A 9,699-nucleotide genomic window follows, 5' to 3' on the forward strand; every position below is an offset into this window, starting at 1 on the left:
TGTGTGGGTTAGATAAATACCCAGCATCGGCATAACCAACGAGATCGGGACTGCAATCATTGCCATAAAATAACCCCATATCGATAGTCCCTTTTAGATACCGCAATATGTGTTTGATTCCATTCCAATGTCTCATTGTAGGAGCAGAGCTATATCTTGCTAAGACATTAACTGAAAAAGTTATGCCAGGCCTTGTAGTGTTAGCAAGATACATAAGTGCACCAATTGCACTAAGATATGGTACTTCAGGACCAAGAAGTTCTTCATTCTTTTCTTGAGGTCGGAATGGGTCCTTATTCACATCAAGTGATCTAACAATCATCGGAGTACTTAATGGATGTGCTTCATCCATATAAAACCGTTTTAATACCTTTTCTATGTAGGCAGATTGATGAACAAAAGTCCCGTTTGCCAAATGTTCAATTTGCAAACTAAGACATAATTTTGTTTTTCCGAGATCTTTCATCTCAAATTCCTTCTTTAAATAATCAATTGCCTTTTGGAGTTCTGTAGGAGTTCCAATAAGGTTTATGTCATCAACATATACAGCAAGTACAACAAACTCTGATGTTGTTTTCTTTATAAAAACACATGGACAAATGGTATCATTTATATAACCTTCCTTTAATAAATACTCATTAAGGCGGTTATACCATATTCTACCTGATTGCTTTAGACCATACAAAGATCTTTGCAGTTTGATTGAAAATATTTTCCGGGACTTCTAATTATGTGCATCAGGCATTTTAAATCCCTGGGAAATTTTTATGTATATCTCATTATCAAGTGAGCCGTAAAGGTAGGCTGTAACCACATCCATTAAATGCATGTCAAGCTTTTCATGGACAGCAAAACTAATGAGATAACGGAACGTTATAGCATCCATAACAGGAGAATATGTCTCTTCATAATCGATACCAGGCCTTTGTGAAAATCCTTGTGCAACAAGGCGTGTCTTATATCTTTGTACCTCATTTTTCTCATTCCTTTTACGTACAAAAACCCATTTATAGCCAACAGGCTTAACACCATTTGGTGTTTGGACTACAGACCCAAAAACTTCACGTTTTGCAAGTGAAGTTAATTCTGCCTGGATAACATCTTTCCATTTTGGCCAATCATTTCTCTGTCTACATTCATCAACAGATTTTAGTTCAAGATCCTCATCTTGTTGCATTATTTCAATAGCGACATTATAAGCAAAAATGTTATCGATAACAATATTATTTCGGTTCCATCTTTTTCTCGTTAAGACATAACTTATTGAGATCTCTTCATTCTTATCATTTTCAGGTACCTGAACCTCCCTTGAGGTTTTATCATTTGTTATGTCTTTGTGCTCTTCTTGAGTCACTACCTCCGTATTATGATCACTTTGATCATTTGCTCCTTTTCTTTTTCGAGAATTTTTATCCTTAGAACCGATAGGTCTACCACGTTTCAAGCGTGGTTTAAAATTATTTGCTTTAATTAATTATCCTACCGGGATATCCACTCGAATTGGAGCATTAGCAGCTGGAATATGTGACTTAGTCACTCTTGGTAGGTCAGTGAATGCATCTGGCAGTTGATTTGCAATATTTTGCAAATGAATTATCTTTTGAACCTCTTGTTCACATTGATTTGTTCGAGGATATAAATGAGATATTGATAATACATTCCAATCTATCTCATTTCTCAGCTGCTTATTTTCTCCCCCTAATATTGGGTATACTGATTCATCAAAATGACAATCAGAAAATCTTGCTGTAAATAAATCTCCAGTCATAGGCTCCAGATATTTTATAATAGAAGGAGATTCATACCCAACATATACTCCCAACCTTCTTTGGGGACCCATCTTTGTGCGTTGTGGTGGAGCAATTGGAACATATATCGCACAACCAAAGATTCTAAGATGAGAAATATTTGGCTCCTGACCAAAAGTCAATTGCAATGGGGAGACTTTATGATAACTTGTGGGTCTTATCCGCACAAGTGCTGCTGCATGTAAAATAGCATGACCCCATATTGAAATGGAAAGTTTTGTTCTCATAAGCATTGGTCTAGTAATTAATTGGAGGCGTTTGATCAATGATTCCGCTAGACCATTTTGTGTATGAACATGAGCAACCGGATGCTCAATTATTATCCCAGTTGATATACAATAATTATTAAAGGCTTGGGATGTAAACTCACCAGCATTATCAAGACGAATTGTCTTAATTGCATAATCTGAAAATTGTGCTCTTAGCTTTATTATTTGAGCCAACAATCTCGCAAGTGCCATATTGCGAGTTGATAGTAAGCACACATGTGACCATCTTGTAGATGCATCTACCAAAACCATATAATATCTGAATGGTCCACATAGAGGGTGAATGGGCCCACATATATCACCCTGTATACGTTCCAGAAATGTAGGGGATTCCATCCTAACTTTAATAGCTGATGGTCTAATAATTAATTTGCCTTGAGAACATGCAGCACAAGAGAATTCTTTAAATTGAAGAATCTTATGGTTCTTCATTGAATGTCCATGTGAATTCTCAATTATTTTACGCATCATAGTAGAACCAGGATGACCCAACCGGTCATGCCAAATAATAAAATTATCTTGATTAGTAAACTTTTCATTTACTATGGCATGCATTTCAATCTTGCTAATACTTGTGTAGTATAAGCCGGAGGAAAGAGCAGGTAATATTTCAAGCACATATTTCTTACCAGACATTATTGTAGTAATATAAAGATATTCAATCTTTTCCTCATTTGTAGTCTCAATATGGTAGCCATTTTGGCGAATATCTTTGAAACTTAATAAGTTTCTTTGAGATTTACTACAATATAGTGCTTCATCAATAGCCAAATTTGTTCCTCCTGGTAGTAATAAATTGGCTCTTCCAGAACCTTTAATTAATTTTGTACTACCGGATATTGTATTAACATTGGCTTCTTTCATTACCAAATAAGAGAAATATCTCTTATCTCTTAAAATAGTGTGTGTTGTAGCACTATCCAGAAGACATATACCATCTTTATTAATCTTGAGTCCAACTGAAGACCGAAAAATTTTCATATTCTTCATAAAAAATCAAAAAGTATATTATAAGAAATACGAAAGACAAACAAAATATATATTAAGAAATACATTAGGAATGTAGAAACTAGCAACACATGATATATTAGGAAAATACACTTAAGAAAAATAAACTAGTTGCAAACATAACAAAATGACAACTTTTATTATAGCTTCATTCCCAGTAAGATGATTAGTTCTTCAGTCAATATCCTCAAAGAAATCTCCAGCTTCTAAATGAGTAATATTTGCTAGGCCTCCAAAATCATCATCTTTATATGCAAGATGTGCCTTAGAATCATATTTGTTTGAGGGACCTGTTTCATCATCATTATTTTGAAAGGTCAAGTGTGCCTCCACATTATTTTCTTTCTTTCTAAAGGAGGCTTGATAAAGTTTGACAAAATAATCTGGCGTACGACAAATGCGTGCCCAATGACCTTTCATACCACATCGGTGACACGTACTAATTTTACCTTTTGAAGGATTAATTTGAGAACCCTTATTGTTCTCCTGTTTACTTCCACCATAATGACGATAATTATTTCGTCCCCTGCCACGTCCACGTCTACGACTATGTCCACGATCACGGTAATTATTTTATTTTCTTTCAGACTTATCATATGCTGCTACAGCATTCACTTCCGGGAATGGTGCTGACCCAGTGGGACGGGCTTCATGATTTTTCATTAATAGAGTATTATTCTGCTCTGCCACAAGTAGGCATGTGATTAACTCAGAATATTTCTTAAAACCCTTTTCACGGTATTGCTGTTGTAGCACCACATTTGAAGCGTGAAAAGTAGAAAATATTTTTTCTAATAAGTCCTCATCTGTGACAGTGTCTCCACATAATTTTAATAGAGAACTTACTTTAAAGATAGCCGAATTATACTCATTTACGATTCTTGCAACCTTAAATGTATCCATTCATACCGAGCTTTCGGTAATACCGTAAGTTTTAGGTGGTCATATCGATCCTTCAAATTAATCCATAACTCAAGTGGATCTTTTACAGTTAAATATTCAGTTTTTAACCCTTCATGTAGATGATGACGAAGGAAAATCATGGCCTTCGCTTTATCCTGATTTGATGCTTCATTTTCTTGTATAATAGTATTTCCAAGACCTTTAGCGTCAAGGTGAATTTCAGCATCAAAGACCCATGATAAATAATTCTTCCCGGTAATGTCTAGTGCCACAAATTCAAGCTTTGACAAGTTTGACATATTGAAACTAATCACAAAAGTAAATGGGTTAGAACAAATACAAATAATTTTCAATGAAAATATACTTGTAAAAATAAATCAGACAACTAATTAAGAAGTTGATCACTTCAAATATGTAGTATAAAAAGTAACATATAATATATATATGTCAAATAAACAAGAATTATGGAGTATATGAATAAACACAAAGAGATATATTTAGTATGGTAAAAGAAAAGTAATTTATTATAAATGTGGATTTGAGGAATAACCATATACGGTGATAAGAGTGAATGTATTCAAATATTACTTTCCACCAATTGTAAAGTAATTTAAACTAGTATGTACAATAATTACTTTGTCACCTTGGTTATCACTATTTTATTTTTGTAGAATGTCTTGAAGATAAGTTTTGCTCTACGCAAGTCCACACATATTTATTAAATTATTTTTGTTAGTTTAACGCACTTAAGATCTATATCTTATATTTTCTTTAACAATAAGCAAGGTAAGAGAACTTCAGTAACATGATCAACTAAAATAAATGCTTAACAGTATATGAATTTGTTAATAAATTGCATATTGGTGCATATATATTACCATAAACTAAAAGAATATATAGTGATATACGTGAAGGAGAATCGAACACAACTAGGATGTGATTGTAAAAATGAAGGTGACAATCGTGCTGATAACGTGTTATAAATATAACTCAAAATAACAATATCGAACAAGGAAAAACAAGCTAAGATATATAGAGAGAAAGAGAGGAAGAGAGATTCTTATTTCTTCTTCAATTGTATGTTTTTCCTATCTATTACAAGGCCTTTATATAGACATGAAAAGTGAATAAAAATATGTCATTGAATATGTCATTAAGCATAGAAATATGTCATTGAATATGTCATTAAGCATTTGAGAAGATCACGGAGGAAGAGTAGACATCCAACTTATTGATTTCTCTTATAACATAGAGATCTTTTTAAGTCAAAAGTTTTGTTGCTTTCTTTTTCTAACTCCGTCGTCTCTAATGCAAGTACTGTCCGGTAAAATGAACGGACGGAGTATAAACGTAAATAGAAAACTCCAAACTCCCGTAAACTGAACTAACTCTAGTTCTAAAAGTGATTTGACTACAAGAGGAATAATGCTTAAGCTTTTGGGGTGAAGACAAGTGCAATATGAGTCCAGCCCAAAACAGAGCAGCCCCGTGCATAAGCTGCATTCACACATGATCCGAAGAAGGACCGTATCTCAGAAATGTGATGTAGACAACCTACATCCCTAATGCAAATATTAGTGGCTGCTTCCATGACTTGAACCCATAATAGGTCACACACGGAGACAACTTTACCGTTACTCCAAAATTTTCGAGCCTACACAGCTTATTTAGATGGCCAAAAGAAGAAGAAGAAGAATATAATACAAACCAAAAATTGGAATATGATAGAGATGGATAAGATGGGACAGTGAATATAATGGACAAATGTGGGGAAAGGGATAATGAATTGTGATAAGAAAATTGTGATAGGGGATGCTCCAATACTTTCACTTTTTTTCTCCATGTTTCTTGGCCACTTGCCATGCCTGTCTTATGCCTAGCTATTCCCTGAACCCAATACTTTGGCTTCTTTCATTTTCATTTTGCCCCTCAAATATAGTTAACATATTTGGAGACAATATAAGCAATCATTAATATATAATGCTAAGGGATTCTGCTGAAAAATTAAATTTCTTATGGATACCATCAAAAGTCTCGTTCTCTCTCTGACACTAGCTAGTATACGTAGCTCATTCTTCTGCACAAGAAAAATATACTTCTATCTAGGATAAATTTTTAAGAGTTTAAGTTATGAGTAGTGACAGTGTAAAATTTTTCGATCACTTATATGTTAATGACATAATCTTTATAATAAACATTAATTATTAACACGATAAAAATGATAACAAACCTACTTTCACAAGTTAAACTACTTTGAAGTGTGAGAAAATCTTCACACTGTCATAACATACAACTTAAATATTTTTTGAGTTACATTTGAAAGGTAAATCCCTTAAGAAGAGAAGAAAACACGTCATGATTAGCTATAGAATATTATGGTTTCACACCTCAAACCTCTTTTGTGCCTAATAACACTTTAAAAAAAAATTTAATTAGCTCTTTAATACAAAGAAGTCTTGATTCCTTTGGCACAAAAAAACTCCATCTGATGGTGCTTATTCTAATTAATCCACTATAGACGAAATTAAAGCTTTACGTGACGCATGGCAATAATGCAAAATATATACTCCTCGTAACCCCACAGATTTATAAAGTGTTTTGACTGATTTTGAGATAATGTTCTCTTTTCACAAATGCCATGGACTCTAACTTAATCAGCTCTTAAAAAAAAAATTAAACAAGCCACTAATATTGTAATGATATGTCTAATACTCCGATAATAAAATTCTATCCTATCAAAAAAAGATAAAAAGTAGAGTCTATGTTTGCATTGTGCACTGACACTGTAATTTGTTTTCAAATTATTAAGTTAAGTTCACATACAATAACATTTTTTATATCAAGTTTGATAAAGTAGTCTACAAAAATAGAGTAATAACTTGTTATAACCAATTAAATTACATTGGTAACGTAAACTTCTATAGTATGTGAGTGTATATAAAAACATAAAAAAAGAAAGCAGTGTGCTTTACTAGTTGTACCATTTGTCCTGTATAAATAGAGGTGCTTGGAAACCCTCAAACCATCCTAAGCTAGCTACAAATCCTAGATAGCTAGCTAACTTCCCCTCCATATGAGAAAACCTCCAAACAAAATTCCCTATAAAAAGAAAGGGGAAAAAACTTGTCTTTCTACGTCCTAGTCCCTAGAGCTAGAACCTAGCATAGGGAGAGGAAGAAAGACAAGGAGCAAGATGCAGTGAGCTGAAGGTTGAGAGCACATTAAAGGTCCTTGATTTATCCTCTCATGTGCTCCATAATCTTCAATTATCTCCTTCAACTATATTCACTATTATGATGTTTGTTCACTCCAGAATTTAGACATTATGGGTTATATATTGATTCTGAAATATATATATATATATATATATATCTAACTTTATTTATATTTATTTATATTTTCTTCCATATATACAGGTTCGACCTTGAAGTACTAGATTTTTCCAAACTCGTGAACTTATTGTTAGATCTGTCACTGACGTATGACTGTAAGTGTAAAAAGAGAGGAGGCAAGTGGGAGATGCTGTTGACAGAAGATAGAGAGCACAGATGATGATAAGATGCTAATTGGAAGCTTTCTGCACCTTAATCCTTTGTGCTCTCTAGTCTTCTGTCATCATCCTCAGCCCTTCCCTACCTTTAATTTGTTGTTTTAAATGTATTTATATTGTTTGCAGATTTCCTCCTTTTTGTTCAAAATAATGGGACTTATATTAATTGTTGTTAACTGTAATTTAATTGAATATGAAATTAAACCTACATAATTCCGAGCAAGAAAGGGTTTTGAATTGACTTGTTACTTAATTGGGATATCAAATTCCAATCATAGAATACTGCTCATCTAAACGCTGTTGAATTTTGTTTTGAGTAACTCAAAGCTTAACTTGCCTGTTATTTTAAAAGACATGAGATTTTGTGAAAATTATATCAAATGATTGTCCAAATTAGGTCACATATCTTTGAATAGGTACTTTTAGCTAGTAGAAATTGACATCCTTAATTAGGGACATGTTTATTGATTAAATGACACGTCTAATCATGCAAAAATATGTCTATTCATGAAAGGCATGTTGGTGATAGTTTACTACCTACAAATATACCTATTATTTGCTTGCAAGAAGCTTAATTTCATCCTTTGATTGATCTTAAACTCTCCTTAATATCAATTATCTTTATTCTAAGTTTCTTTAAAAGTAGATTAGAGATTAAAGAGTTTCTGAATTTCTATTTGAGTGAAAATTATAAGATCATTAAATGGTTCATTCTATCATTGCAGTAGGACGTCACATTAATATTTGCCCCTCATGTATTGACTAGGTATTCTTAGTATTTCCAACCCTAAATTTCCAGGAATTGTGCTGTGTTCTAATGATTTCTCACTTGATTTGTTGGTCATGACAATTTAGCAAATCAAATGTTAATTTCTTGACATTAATTCCTTCTTCAAATCCATATCTTATTCCCGGTGTGTCATTTTTGGGGTGATTGACTGATTGGTGACCTTATCAAGCAGGAAAAAGAGCAAGACTATTCTTGTATTGTGTTTATGCTTGTGCAGATGGTAGGGTTTTACATGAATTCCTTTTCTTGGTTTTTCTCTTTTTCCCTAATGATTGATCAGTTGTTGAGGCTTCAATTACTAATTAAATATCAGAGAAGAAAAATTTGTGGTATCGAGCCGTAGAATCATCCATTGATACTTGTATCAGGGTAGACTGCCTATATCACACCCTTTGGGTCCGGCCCTTTCCCAGATCCTGCGTAAACGCGAGATACTTCGTGCACTGGACTGCCTTTTTTTTTAGAAATTCATGGTATGTGCCTGCACCCTCTTATCGATGATAAATTGTATGGTTCAATCAAGCCACAAGCCCAATTACTAGTACTGTTTTTTTCTTGTGGATGTATATGAGCTGTTGATCATTGGAAACATCCTGTTTATCATATGAAAATAATTAATGGCGCAATAGTTCCTCAAACAATAGAAAATTTGTACTGGTCAAGTCTTTTGCTCTCTCAATCACTTTATTTCTAACAATTTGTAGCTTTAAGGTTAACTAATTATCTATCCGGAAGGAGTAAAAGTTTGCAAGTATCCTCACTTTTCTCATGATGTTGCAGCTGAATAAATTTCAAAACAGCAATATCAACCCTAGTTTTCACGGGACACAGAAAGATATTAAAGGTTTTTCCACATCCTTTGCCTTTGCTGTTGGTGAAGATGCATAAAAACCAATTGCAAGTTTGGTTCTACAATAGATTTGTCTAACAGCAATTTCCAGCGGACGCCATTATTTTTTTTCTTTCAATGAATAGGAAGAAGGAGAGCCGCGAGAGCAATGGTAAAGTTGACTCCGTGTAGGTTCAAACCATGGGAAGATAGCTGAATTGAAAGAGGCAGATTCAAGATGGACAGGACAATTGAAGACAGCATTCTTATTTCAGTGTTTCACAATTACAAACAGCTGACATGTTTGAGTGCGTTTTTTTGGGGGGCAATACCGAAGTTAATTGAAGAAGAGGGAACACCGTTCGAATTAGCAAAATTCAAACCAATGTGATATGAGTTATGAGCCAGTGGACACTGAGCTCTTTCCATATATGTCTCCATAATATTCGACTTATATAGATTTCAATTAGATAATGTATTTCTGCATTTTCTACTTTTGAATAATATTATATGAGAATAATAAAAGGATATTTATACCATCA

At 33.5% G+C, this 9,699-nt stretch overlaps 1 long non-coding RNA gene across 2 annotated transcripts; it reads left to right on the forward strand.

Moving 5' to 3' along the window:
* Window positions 1-6,985: 6,985 nt before the first annotated feature.
* Window positions 6,986-9,699, forward strand: LOC104108981 (uncharacterized). Of its 2 annotated transcripts, XR_011413792.1 has the most exons (3): window positions 6,993-7,215; window positions 7,405-7,475; window positions 9,109-9,699. It is a non-coding gene; the product is annotated as an uncharacterized lncRNA (long non-coding RNA). The 2 variants fall into 2 exon arrangements; XR_011413791.1 differs by having other exon boundaries at window positions 6,986-7,215; window positions 7,405-9,699.

This window comes from Nicotiana tomentosiformis, chromosome 2, assembly GCF_000390325.3.
Source record: "Nicotiana tomentosiformis chromosome 2, ASM39032v3, whole genome shotgun sequence".
Taxonomy (NCBI): domain Eukaryota; kingdom Viridiplantae; phylum Streptophyta; class Magnoliopsida; order Solanales; family Solanaceae; genus Nicotiana; species Nicotiana tomentosiformis.